The sequence below is a fragment of the Acipenser ruthenus genome, chromosome 7 (assembly GCF_902713425.1).
Source record: "Acipenser ruthenus chromosome 7, fAciRut3.2 maternal haplotype, whole genome shotgun sequence".
Lineage (NCBI taxonomy): Eukaryota > Metazoa > Chordata > Actinopteri > Acipenseriformes > Acipenseridae > Acipenser > Acipenser ruthenus.
In genome coordinates this window covers 69,432,464-69,444,538 of record NC_081195.1, presented here as the reverse complement: position 1 = coordinate 69,444,538, position 12,075 = coordinate 69,432,464, and the positions used below count along the sequence as shown (strand labels likewise).

Genomic DNA, 12,075 nt, shown 5'->3' with positions numbered 1-12,075 from the left:
TTCTTTAACTCTTTTTGTTAAAGAAGTCAACACGCGTCTATAGCAGCTTCATTTTAAGTTTTTAGGGTCTAGCTTTTAGGGACGTCTAGAATCCCGTCCTTACACAACTGAGCTCTGCTGATATCAGTGTGTGTTCTATCTCTGTTGGATTCAGACCATCACTGCTCTTCTGATTCCAAGTAGTTAACAAAACCCAGAACCACCTCCCAGTCCCTCAGCGCTAACCACTAGAACACTGCCTCCCACCCAGTCTCCAGCTCTCACCACTACACCACACTGCCTCCCTCCCAGCCCCTCCGCTCTCTCCACTACACCACACTGCCTCCCTCCCAGCCACTCCGCTCTCTCCACTACACCACACTGCCTCCCTCCCAGCCCCTCCGCTCTCTCCACTACACCACACTGCCTCCCTCCCAGCCCCTCAGCTCTAACCTTGAAACCTCATACTGTAGCTCTAACAAGCACACATCATTGCCTCAAGTAACATTTTCTCTGAAAACACATGTTGAATTGATTGGCTGGTCTGTTGTTCTTGTTTTTGGGACGGGTGAGGAATGACCCCCGGCGTCCTCATTAGAACAGCTGCTCTGTCTCCCCCCGGTCCCAGCCCGCACTGTTTGGAAGTCAGTAACACAGGATGTATATTCAACAGTGATTATCTTCCATTGCGAGGCTTGAGGAGCCACCAGCTCTGCAGCTTAATGAGCTCTGTCGCAATGATCGCATCCTCAGAAAGGGCTCTGCCAGCCGCGGAGGTCTGATTAGGGGCTGATGAATGAGGAAACAGCAGCAGCAGCTTCTCTAATCTCAGACAATTAGAGGCAGTTAATTAAAAGGAAATCTATACAAGACCCCTGCTCCCACACACACACACATACACACACACACACACGCGCGCACGCACACGCACGCACACATACACACACACACGCACACTCCTCACATACATACATACACACACACACACGCATGCACACATACACGCACGCACACACACACACACACACGTTGCTCTGTCCCGGAACGGTGCTCGTCCTGAGAAGATGCTTGTTCCCAGCACACAGAGAGACTCTGAAGATAAAGGAATGTATCTGTTTTCTTTCCTCTTGTGATTTTTGACTTGAACCTCATTAGCGTTGTGTTGCTGTCAGTGAGGGTCCTCACAGCGATGCTCTCGTTAGGGCTGCAGGCGGAGCTGATGGTATCACAGCCTCCTCTTGTCAGGGAGAGGTGTAGCGGCACATTCAATTTCCTCTCAGATGGGCTGTTTCCCTGATAAATGTCAAGCTGCATTTAAACATGATGAAAGAGCCTCCTTGCCTTCAATTTGAGGTTTCAGATTCTCTGTGTCGTTGCTTGTGTTGTCTTGTAAAAATTGAACCGTGGTAGTTTGAAAATGCGTTTAGATTACTAGGTGGGGTGGATGGAGGATGATAAGGGTTACGGTTACTGGGGATGCATGTTGGTTCTCAGTCTGTCCATGCGTTTAGATTACTAGGTGGGGTGGATGCAGGATGATAAGGGTTACGGTTACTGGGGATACATGTTGGTTCTCAGTCTGTCCATGCGTTTAGATTACTAGGTGGGGTGGATGCAGGATGATAAGGGTTACGGTTACTGGGGATACATGTTGGTTCTCAGTCTGTCCATGCGTTTAGATTACTAGGTGTTGTGGATGAGTAATCACAGCCAGACCATTTATATTCCAGGAGATACTCTTGGTTCCCTGGAATATCAATCCTGAACCCACACTATTCCCCTGTGGGAAGGTCATTCAGATTCCTGGAAGGAGCCCCAGGCCAGGCTGAGAGACAGGCTGCTGCACACACCCAGCAGCAGGCTCTTCATTTCTAGGATGCTCTTTTATGTTCTCCTTTTCATTCACAGTGATTTTAATACAACTTGAAATTAGCCTCAGTTTTTGGACCAAATCAGATTAATAATCAAGACCTCAGTAATTAGTAGGAGTCGAGTCAAATTAAAAATCAAATTAGTTAACATTTCCACTGAGGCTTGCTAAGGCTGTTATTCTGAGACTGGGTCACACAGCAAGTGCTGGGTTAGGATTTACTGAGCACAGCATAATCAGTGGAAAAACAGGACTGTGATAATGCACACTACAAACCCATTCGCTTAATGAGCAAGAGAGTTAAAACAGGACTGTGATAATGCACACTACAAACCCATTCGCTTAATGAGCAAGAGAGTTAAAAAACTAAACATGAAGAATTGCACACAGTGTGTGTATAAAAGATTCTCACAGTAAAAGCAATGCAAAGTGTAATAAAGCATAGTGAAATAGTATGGATGTGAGGTACCTATGGTAAAGCATAGGCAAGCATTGTAAAGAATAGCGAGGTATGGTAAAGCATATTAATAAACATGTAAGTATTGTAAGCATATAGTAGAACCATTGTCATGCCCTTTCTGAAGTGTAAGTGCAGTGTTGTGAATATTGAATCTGCAACATGCATACAGCATATGTGCTTGACATACTGTGAAGGCTGGTATGGGGGATGACTGTGTTCCCTAAATTGATGAATGCAAATCCCTGAGAGGGAACTTCAATTTGCTCAAACAGTTCCAGTACAGAGCCCTTCAGAATCAGCTTAGTTCAGATATCCTGAGCGCTGTGATTAGACTTCGGGTCTCCGTATGCCACTTGCAGATGTACTTCTTGTGCAGCATCTTCTTTACTGTTTGAAGAGTCCGGACCTGAGACAAACAACGTCTAACATGTTCTGAAATGACAACATGTCAGAGAGTGATTCTGTTCATGCTAATGAAACGGTCCCTGTCCTGACATTATATTGGTTGACTCAAATTGCTGGAGATGACAGTGGCACTTGTCGGGGCTGAGTTAACAGGAGTCAGATCAGATTAATAAAGTAGAGCACAGCAGTCAGCCCCGGTCACTGGAGATCAGATCAGATCAGAGGGGTAGACAAGCCCAGTCAGCAGCCACCAGGGGAGAGGAGAAGGGAGGGGGGGTGAGGTACCAGGGTGCAGGGAGAGGAGAGGAGAAGGAGGATGTGAAGTACCAGGGTGCAGGGAGAAGAGAGGAGAAGGGGATGTGAAGTACCAGGGTGCAGGTAGAGGAGAGGAGAAGGGGGATGTGAAGTACCAGGGTGCAGGGAGAGGAGAGGAGAAGGAGGATGTGAAGTGCCAGGGTGCAAGGAGAGGAGAGGAGAAGGAGGATGTGAAGTACCAGGGTGCAGGTAGAGGAGAGGAGAAGGGGGATGTGAAGTACCAGGGTGCAGGGAGAGGAGAGGAGAAGGAGGATGTGAAGTACCAGGGTGCAGGGAGAGGAGAGGAGAAGGAGGATGTGAAGTACCAGGGTGCAGGGAGAGGAGAGGAGAAGAGGGATGTGAAGTACCAGGGTGCAGGGAGAGGAGAGGAGAAGGAGGATCTGAAGTACCAGGGAGCAGGTAGAGGAGAGGAGAAGGAGGATGTGAAGTACCAGGGTGCAGGGAGAGGAGAGGAGAAGGGGGATGTGAAGTACCAGGGTGCAGGGAGAGGAGAGGAGAAGGGAGGGGGTGAGGTACCAGGGTGCAGGGAGAAGAGAGGAGAAGGAGGATGTGAAGTACCAGGGTGCAGGTAGAGGAGAGGAGAAGGGGGATGTGAAGTACCAGGGTGCAGGTAGAGGCGAGGAGAAGGAGGATGTGAAGTACCAGGGTGCAGGGAGAGGAGAGGAGAAGGGAGGGGGTGAGGTACCAGGGTGCAGGGAGAGGAGAGGAGAAGGAGGATGTGAAGTACCAGCGTGCAGGGAGAGGAGAGGAGAGGAGAGGAGAAGGGAGGGGGTGAGGTACCAGGGTGCAGGGAGAAGAGAGGAGAAGGAGGATGTGAAGTACCAGGGTGCAGGTAGAGGAGAGGAGAAGGGGGATGTGAAGTACCAGGGTGCAGGTAGAGGAGAGGAGAAGGAGGATGTGTAGTACCAGGGTGCAGGTAGAGGAGAGGAGAAGGAGGATGTGAAGTACCAGGGTGCAGGTAGAGGAGAGGAGAAGGGGGATGTGAAGTACCAGGGTGCAGGTAGAGGAGAGGAGAAGGAGGATGTGAAGTACCAGGGTGCAGGGAGAGGAGAGGAGAAGGGGATGTGAGGTACCAGGGTGCAGGGAGAGGAGAGGAGAAGGGGATGTGAGGTACCAGGGTGCAGGGAGAGGAGAGGAGAGGAGAAGGGGATGTGAGGTATCAGCGTGCAGGGAGAGGAGACGAGAGGAGAAGGGGATGTGAGGTACCAGGGTGCAGGGGGAGAGGAGTGAGATACTCTGAGGCAGGAGGGGAAGGGCAAGGGAAAACAAATAAGGGGGTTTGTGGGGAACCAGGTGGGTGGAGGGTGGGGAGGTGTTATGGTTCAATTACAGATTTTCATTTAAAAGAAAACGAAGCAAAGTTAAATAATGCAGAATCTAGAGGTGGGCTGGAGGCATGCTGGGGACAGCCCTGCGCGGTAACAGTAAGATGCTGTATGAAACCTGGGCTATGTGGTCAGAGTGCTTCTTGTGAGCTATTTGAAGAACACAGGCTGCTGAATCCAGCAGCACCTCCAGTCTGGTGAGTGGGGGACAGGGACGGGGGACTGCCAGTGTCTAGTAGAAAGATTGCAGCTGATTTGTGATGGATAATTAGCGGATACACGTTCCAGGCTTTAGCTGCGGTCAGATAGTTAGAGAGTCCAGCTGTAGGGAGGAAGCCATTCTTCATGGTGATCAGATAAAAGATAGGGGAGTATCCCTCCCAGGCAGAGCCGGGATAAGGGACCTGCGTATCCTGATAGACAACTCAGCTGAACTGGTGCCGCCATTCATGTGAGATGCATGCGGTATAGGAACTGTGCTGTTATTGCATCAGAATGAAGAGAAGAGTTTGGGAACGTGCTGTAGTGACAAGGTTAGGGAAAAAAATGAAATTCTACAAATCCTTGGTAACTAGAACATTATCTAGGTTTAATATAATCCACATAGTTTCTATCTGTCCTACTCTGTAACGTGTTGCCCCGGGGGTCTCGTGTTCAGCATGTCAAGACTTTATTGCTGACTTGTGCTCATGCTTCTTTTGTGCTACATTTTGTAGATTGTTGTTGTTGTTTTCAAACAAGAATGCTTTTTTCACATCCCTGTTTGAGTTATGTAGCCTGTAGAATCTTCCAAATCGTCAGTGATCTCCTGTTTGCGTTCTGCCCATAGTCACCCTTGAGCTTCATCGCTGAGTGGTCTGTGTGGTCACAGATGAGATCTGCTTCTATATGCACTCATGCAGCCTGCAATTGGAAGCACTGGATGAAACAGCCCTGGCACGCAGGGAGCGCGTCTTTCAGATGCTGTTATCTTGTGCCAGCATGTTAATGTAATCCAGGGGAAGGAGGTCTGGGCTGTGTGCTCGGCTCATGCGGTTTAAATCGCCTCTTTCTCTGCGGTTTCGCTTTTCTGTTGCAGGCTGAGCACTAGCGCTGTGACTAAAGCCAGGGCTTTGTCTTCATTTCACTCTGTTGAAATCCCAGCAGTCTCTGGACACGGTTTTGGAAACGCTGTGTTAAGATGGTGTTGCAAGTGGCTGACTCAGTTACAGAGGCGTTCCAGTATCACTCTGCCCAGCTTTCTCTCCCTGCCCAGGGGGTGAACCCTCTCCCTGCCCAGCTACCTCTCCCTGCCCAGCTAGCTCTCCCTGCCCAGGGGGCGGACCCTCTCCCTGCCCAGCTAGCTCTCCCTGCCCAGGGGGTGAACCCTCTCCCTGCCCAGCTGCCTCTCCCTGTCCAGGGGGTGGATGCTTTCCCTGCTTTATCTCTGAGCACAGACTCCCCCAGCTGAAGTGTCTCCTGAACTCTCCCTAATGTACTGAACCTCACACCTCCCTGCTCAAGAAGCTCCTCAATCTCTGGGTTCCTTTGCCACCTGGTGTTTCAGTAGTTCAGGACAAACCCCACAAGACAGAAATGAGTTTAAGGAATGTTTTTACTGATGATTATGCAATGTATGAAAGAAACAATTTGGCCTCAAAGCTCCTTACTTTGAGGGTTCACTAGCTGGTTGTCTGGACGAGACAGGAGACCCCCCCCCCCCCCCCATAATAGATTGTACCTAGAGAAGCTACTGGGGCGGAGATGGGGAGGTGGAGGGATGCGAATGACTCAAACGCAAGAGAGGGGTGAGTTACATGGGTATTGATATGTTTTTGATAGTTTACAATGAGATGATGTAATGCGTAGGGGCCATCCCTCCTTCAGAACGTTTAAAGTTTTTAAACCTCACTGATGGGACTGTTTGACCCGCGTTTAGACCGAGTAGATCACCCATGTATAAAGGCACAGATGATTCTGCAGTGATAACCAAGTGATCGCTGAGGACTGATAGCCTGGAAATTCTGGACTGTAACCATCAGGACATGAGCGCTCCTGGCTGGAAGAATATGCAGTCCAGTTCCAGGTGCTGGGGATGTCTTGTCACTGCTGGGGGCTCCTGTGGTGTTATAAAGGGGCCTCAGTGAATAGCACATCTCTGAACACTGCAGCAGATCAGTCACTTGCTGTATCTTGTGAGTCCCCCTTAAAGAATCATGCAGAGATCATTTGTTTTAACATTATTTACTTTTATACGGCTGCATACTTTATTATTGTTTTACAAGCTGCTGTGTGTTTAATTAAACAGTGTGTTGTCTCTACAGCCATTAGGCGTTTATTCAAATATGTGATTACATTCCCTGCTGGCAAGTCAAATAACACAGAATCGTTTGCAAGAAATCATCTTTTATATCATTTTCTCGTGAAGCTGCCTTGCAGTGCATTTAATATCTATCAGAATGATCTGCTGGTTTTTTGTATTAAATGTGTTTAGAGTGAATGCTTGCTCCGTGTTACAAGGACAGGAGGAGGGGCTATAAATCAAGGCTGAGGGGTTGTCAGCTTTTTGTAAGTTATTAAATGCACTCCAGGAGTAAAATGAAATTCGGTTTTAGAAGCAATATGTAATTTACTAGTACTTACTGGGGAAAGTTCTACAGCAATATGAAATGTAATTATCTTGTAGCATAACCCTTCTCTTTGAATTCCTAACTGATTGTCGTCACTCTCGTTTTCAGTTCAATGAAAGCAGAGCTGTGTGAAGTGGTTCTGTGTAATGACCCTTTGTGTGCCAGGATTAGAAAGTTGCAGATGGGATGAGGTGCTTATTTGTTTTTCAGAATGCTACCGGGTGGGGTTCAGTCAAATTCACGAGCCCTGGTTAGGGGACCCCCCTCCAAACACCTGACCCCCCTCCCTAAATGACAGCTGCTGCTGTATCTCACGGCACTGGGATGAAAATCATTTTTGCTGTTAATCATCTTTTAAGCAGGGGGCACTCTGTTGTCACTCAGCCAACAATCCCAAGCTGTGCTCTTGTGCAGGGCAGGGCTGCCTTCGCTCCTCCAGACCCTTGCTATTGCAATACTTTGTTCCAGCCAGGTCCTTCATTATTGAATGTGTCGGCATCATCAGCAGCTGCAGCAGCAGGGTCAATTCAATAATTTAACAACTGGCTGCAGTGAAACGGACTGGAAGAGCCATGTTTGCTTGACCCTGCTCTCGTCCGCTGGCCTGTCCAGGTTTGCCAGTGAATACAGAGAGAGTGAGACAGTGAGTGCTGGCTCTGCTGAGCTGGCTGCCCTGTCCTTCTCCTCTCCCTCAGGAAGACATTTCCTTCAGCAGCAGGCAGGGCTGCAGGAGTCGGGGGAGCTTCGCTGACAGTCTCTTCCTGTGTTGAGTGAGATGCGTTCTGCGCTCGGCTCTGCTCTCGTTGACAGCGGTGCCCCTCTCTAGGTCACGGTGTCACACCAGGGTCAGTGCAATGATTGACAGTTCTGCGCAGCCAGTGACACACAGAGGACGGCTGTCTGATAAATGAGCTGCCTTGTGTCAGAGCGAGGGACGGCTTGGCTGAGTTTCACTCTCACTCACACACACACACACACACACTCGCACCTCTGTGCTTGCCTTGGTAGATCTCAATGGCAGGTATTGGTTTCAGCGGGGGAGTTGATCAGACCTGACGGATCACATAATTCACAGGACCGCCTTCCTTGCTCCAGTGATGAAAGCTCAGGCACTCCACAAGCACTTCCACACATCAGAAGCCCTGCTGTATAAAGTGTACCTCTCTAGTACCACTCAAACTGGACTGAAGGTCCCAGCACTGGCTACAGTTTACACTCTCAGCATTCTGTTCAAACTGGATTGACGGTCCCAGCACTGGCTACAGTTTACACTCTCAGCATTCTGTTCAAACTGGATTGACGGTCCCAGCACTGGCTACAGTTTACAGTTTACATTGTGTTCATTTGGCTCTTCCAAGGGTTCAAACACGTATGGCAGAATTATCGTTTGCATATCAAATCCTGAAGACATGGAACTGTTTCCATCACAGTATGAAGATGGAATCGGATAATCTTTCCTTCTCTGGTTTTAAAGATCGTATCTGGGAATTGGAACCTCCTGCCAATGCTTCTCCTTCAGTCCACATTCACAAAGAGATCCATGCGTTATTTATTCGATTGTTTGGTCTGTGGATGCTGCTGGTTTAGTTTTTATTGGGTTTCTTGTGCTATGCGATTGTGCTTTTATTGTTTTCCAGGACCCCATTGTAAACGAGGCCTCGGTCTCAATGGGGAAATCTACTGGTTAAATCAATCAATCAATCAATCAATCAATCAATAAAGGTATGCCCATTGGTAGCCGAGCCCAACAGTGAGCTGCTCTCCGGTTCTATCACTAGCAGTGCCTTGAGCTCTCAGAAAGTCACTGACTTCCCTGCTCCTTGAGTTTCACTCAAGACAATGCTGGGCAGCAGGGTGTATTCATGCTATGCTATGCAGCTAAACTGCTCGATTAAAACTATGTGCATCCATTGCCAAGGCTGCACTAAAAACATACAGCTCCATTCTGACATGGCTGTTTCTTGGTCTGCCAGCTTGGTTTGCACGTACATCTGTTCTTGTGTTCTCTCTTGTATAGTATAGTGCAGGGTTCTTCAATAGGCCAAATCCAGCCCGCAAGAGCCTTTCTTTTGGCCTGTCGCGCGTCAGCTGTCCTTCATTACAAAAACTGAAATTACTGATACACAAGATTATAAAATCGTCATAACCTACAGGGTATTTGCTTCCCCTAACAAGCGTTTTTTTTGGCAGCCTAATACAGGAACATGTCAGCTGATTGGCCAAGCTTTAATTCTGATGAGCTGTCATTTTGGTATGTGTCACAAATCTCAGCCTATTTGCTTAGTTTTAGTGCCTCATTGATTGAGCAGTGAGAGAAGGCTTTGTGCAATATGAAAACAGTGGTAGTAATGTTATTTTCTTTAGTGCGGCAAAACTATCTGAAACTATCTGAATACCTGTTGTCAGAGCAATAACATTTTCTTTTTAATCTTCCAGAACACCAGATGTTTGTCTCCAGTTTATTGTAAAAAGTCTTGGGAAGTTGAGCAGGGCTGCTGTATGTTTTAAAATGAGAAACAGTTTGGTTTTATTAAAAAATACATGACAAAAACAAGTGCTTATGTCTATATTTCCTTTATTTTTCATATGATACATTAAGTATTGTTAGGAAAATTAGCAATGCGGCCACCAGTAAGTGTTCAGTCACAGGAAATTGGCTGAAGAAACCGAGCCTGTCAAAGATCTTTAGGCTTAAAAAAACAGTTTGGCAACAGTAAGAGATGCACCTGCGGCCCGCCTCTCAAAGACGGCACGGTGGATATGCACTGAAGTTTATTTTCCTGTCTGTTTACTGTCATGCCATGCATTTAATTCAGAAACTTTTCCTTTACATTGAAACACATTGGCGCTAGAACATGCATGTTTAGACCGTGCTACACTTTTAATCAGGCGCTTAATAAGATGCTTCTACAACATGAGTGCTTTCGTTAGTTGACTTGAATGCTTGCTGCGCAGAATTGTCAGAACATTTTCTAGTTTTAATAAAATTAAAATGAATAACATGCTGTTTTAAAAGCATTACAGTGAGATTTGTATACTTATTAGTTTGCAAGGTGTCGTTTGAATGCTGGTCAGGAAATGGTATTTGCTTAATATTTTTATTATTAATGGTGATCAAACATTGTAACTTGTTAAGTAGTTATTTCTGAGATGTATTAGTTGATTGGTGCAAGTGCAGTGTTGCAACGTTTTGTTACTGTATGTAAAGTCTGATTGGATAGTCAGATTTTCACGACCATTTAAACAACCCCCCACCACTACGCACATCTTGAGCGCCCTGTGGCCCCCCAAGGTTTGGACATTGCCTTATCTAGCCCGCCAGAGAATGTAATTGAGTACCACTGGTATAGTGCCTGCAGGTCCTTTTTTTAGAAATTCAAATGTGTGTTGTTGTTGTGGTTGTGGTTGTCGTCGTGGTTGTTGTTGTCGTTGTCCTTGTCCTTGTCGTTGTTGTTGTTGTACAGTTCTACCCGTGGCTACATTTAACAACTGAGACGTGTAGACAAACCTCTGCCAGGACCTGCCCTCCAGTGTTGCCGATGGGCTTAGCAATTTCCTTTCTGTGTTGGCCAATGGTGTGCACTCCACAGAGCACAATGATACACTGATGCTGCACCATCGCTGGATAATTGCATTGCAAATCACAGGAGCCTCTGATATCTCTGAAACGGGTCAATGGGCACCATGGCGAGAGAAAGGGAGCCAGGCTAGATAAGCTCATGAAATAAAGCAGTGTTTTAATCACTCATTCATATTAATAGTCCTGTCTTAGCACGCTTCAACTCTCCCCCGCCTCTGATCAATCACACACCATTAACAAAGGGAAGAAAAAAACCTGCCTGGAGATTGCTGGGCCAGTGTTGCATTACTCAGTGATTACAGGATTGCATTTCGATGCTGGCACCGTTATTAAATAGCAGGCACCCTCAACACTTCATCTGTGAATGGACTGAGCGTGTGACTCGTCATAAACCTCCTGTGTGAGCCGGAGAGGGGAGAACAGCTGCTCAACAAGATAGCATTGAGGATGACCGAGCAGGACAGCCTTTAATCTGCTTCATTCCACTCTGCTGTCACGAAGCACCTCACACGCAAAGGGCTAGACATGGAATTCAAGTGGGAGCCATGTTCAGACTGCTCAGGAGTTTGAACCTGTGCAGGAGGGAGCTGCATTATCCTATTGAAAGAGATAACTAAGGCGTCTTCATTAGTTCAATTTCATTTATTTACACACCCAGTACAGCACGCGCTTCCCATCATTACAGCACAAGCATGCTGTAGGGTTTTTACGATGGGTTACTATGTATTATGTATTGGTGTATTTGTGTATGTGTTGCAGCTGAGCACACAGGATTATTGCACAGGGAGCTAACAGGCCATCATCTCATGATTACCTGGCTCGTTCAGATCACTTCATCCTGCGCAATTCATTTGGGGTTTCAGTTTTTGATTAAAGTGACAGCGCTTTTGCGAGCTCAGAAAGGAGAGTTTTAGTGTTTGCTCAGCTGTCAGTGCTGGAGATTCAGTGTGTTTGTCCTGATTTATTAATAGCACTTCCTATCCATACGCAGTGCTCTGTGATAACATTGTCTTCAGGATTTTATCAAAAGGAAATAAATGGTAGTTGAATCTGGTAAGCAAATGGAGCGGAGGCAATTGAACGCATTCCCATCTGGAGCGTAGCGCATGTTTTAAAATGTACATCAGGCAGTATCATTGTAACTTCAAACGCTGCTCCTTAATGAAAAGACCAATCCTCACAGTCCCAAGATGTATTCTGCAATTACGGTGATTGAATCTTTCCACTACATTACAAATCATTAATAAATGCATTATTACATTACAGCTTGTTATTTGCTATTTGTTATGCAAATTGCTTGTTGCATTAAAGACGGGGGGGGGGGGGGGGGGGAGAGAGATGAGAGGGTCACATGGAAGTTGGAGGACGGCCAGAACAAGACTAGGGTCATTAACGGCTTGTATAGAATGCTGTGAGAACCAGGACAGTGATTAGCACCCTACTGATCGCCAGCAACAAGACATCAAGCACACATTACTGCTCCATCAGCCTGCTCCAGCCATGCTGTAACCTGGACCTCCTCCTCTCAGCCT

The 12,075-nt window shown here is 47.0% G+C and overlaps 1 protein-coding gene across 1 annotated transcript in view; it reads left to right on the top strand.

The window, feature by feature from the left end:
- Positions 1-12,075, top strand: part of LOC117414836 (reelin-like) — a 146,873-nt gene that overhangs the window by 23,127 nt on the left and 111,671 nt on the right. The window lies entirely within an intron of this gene.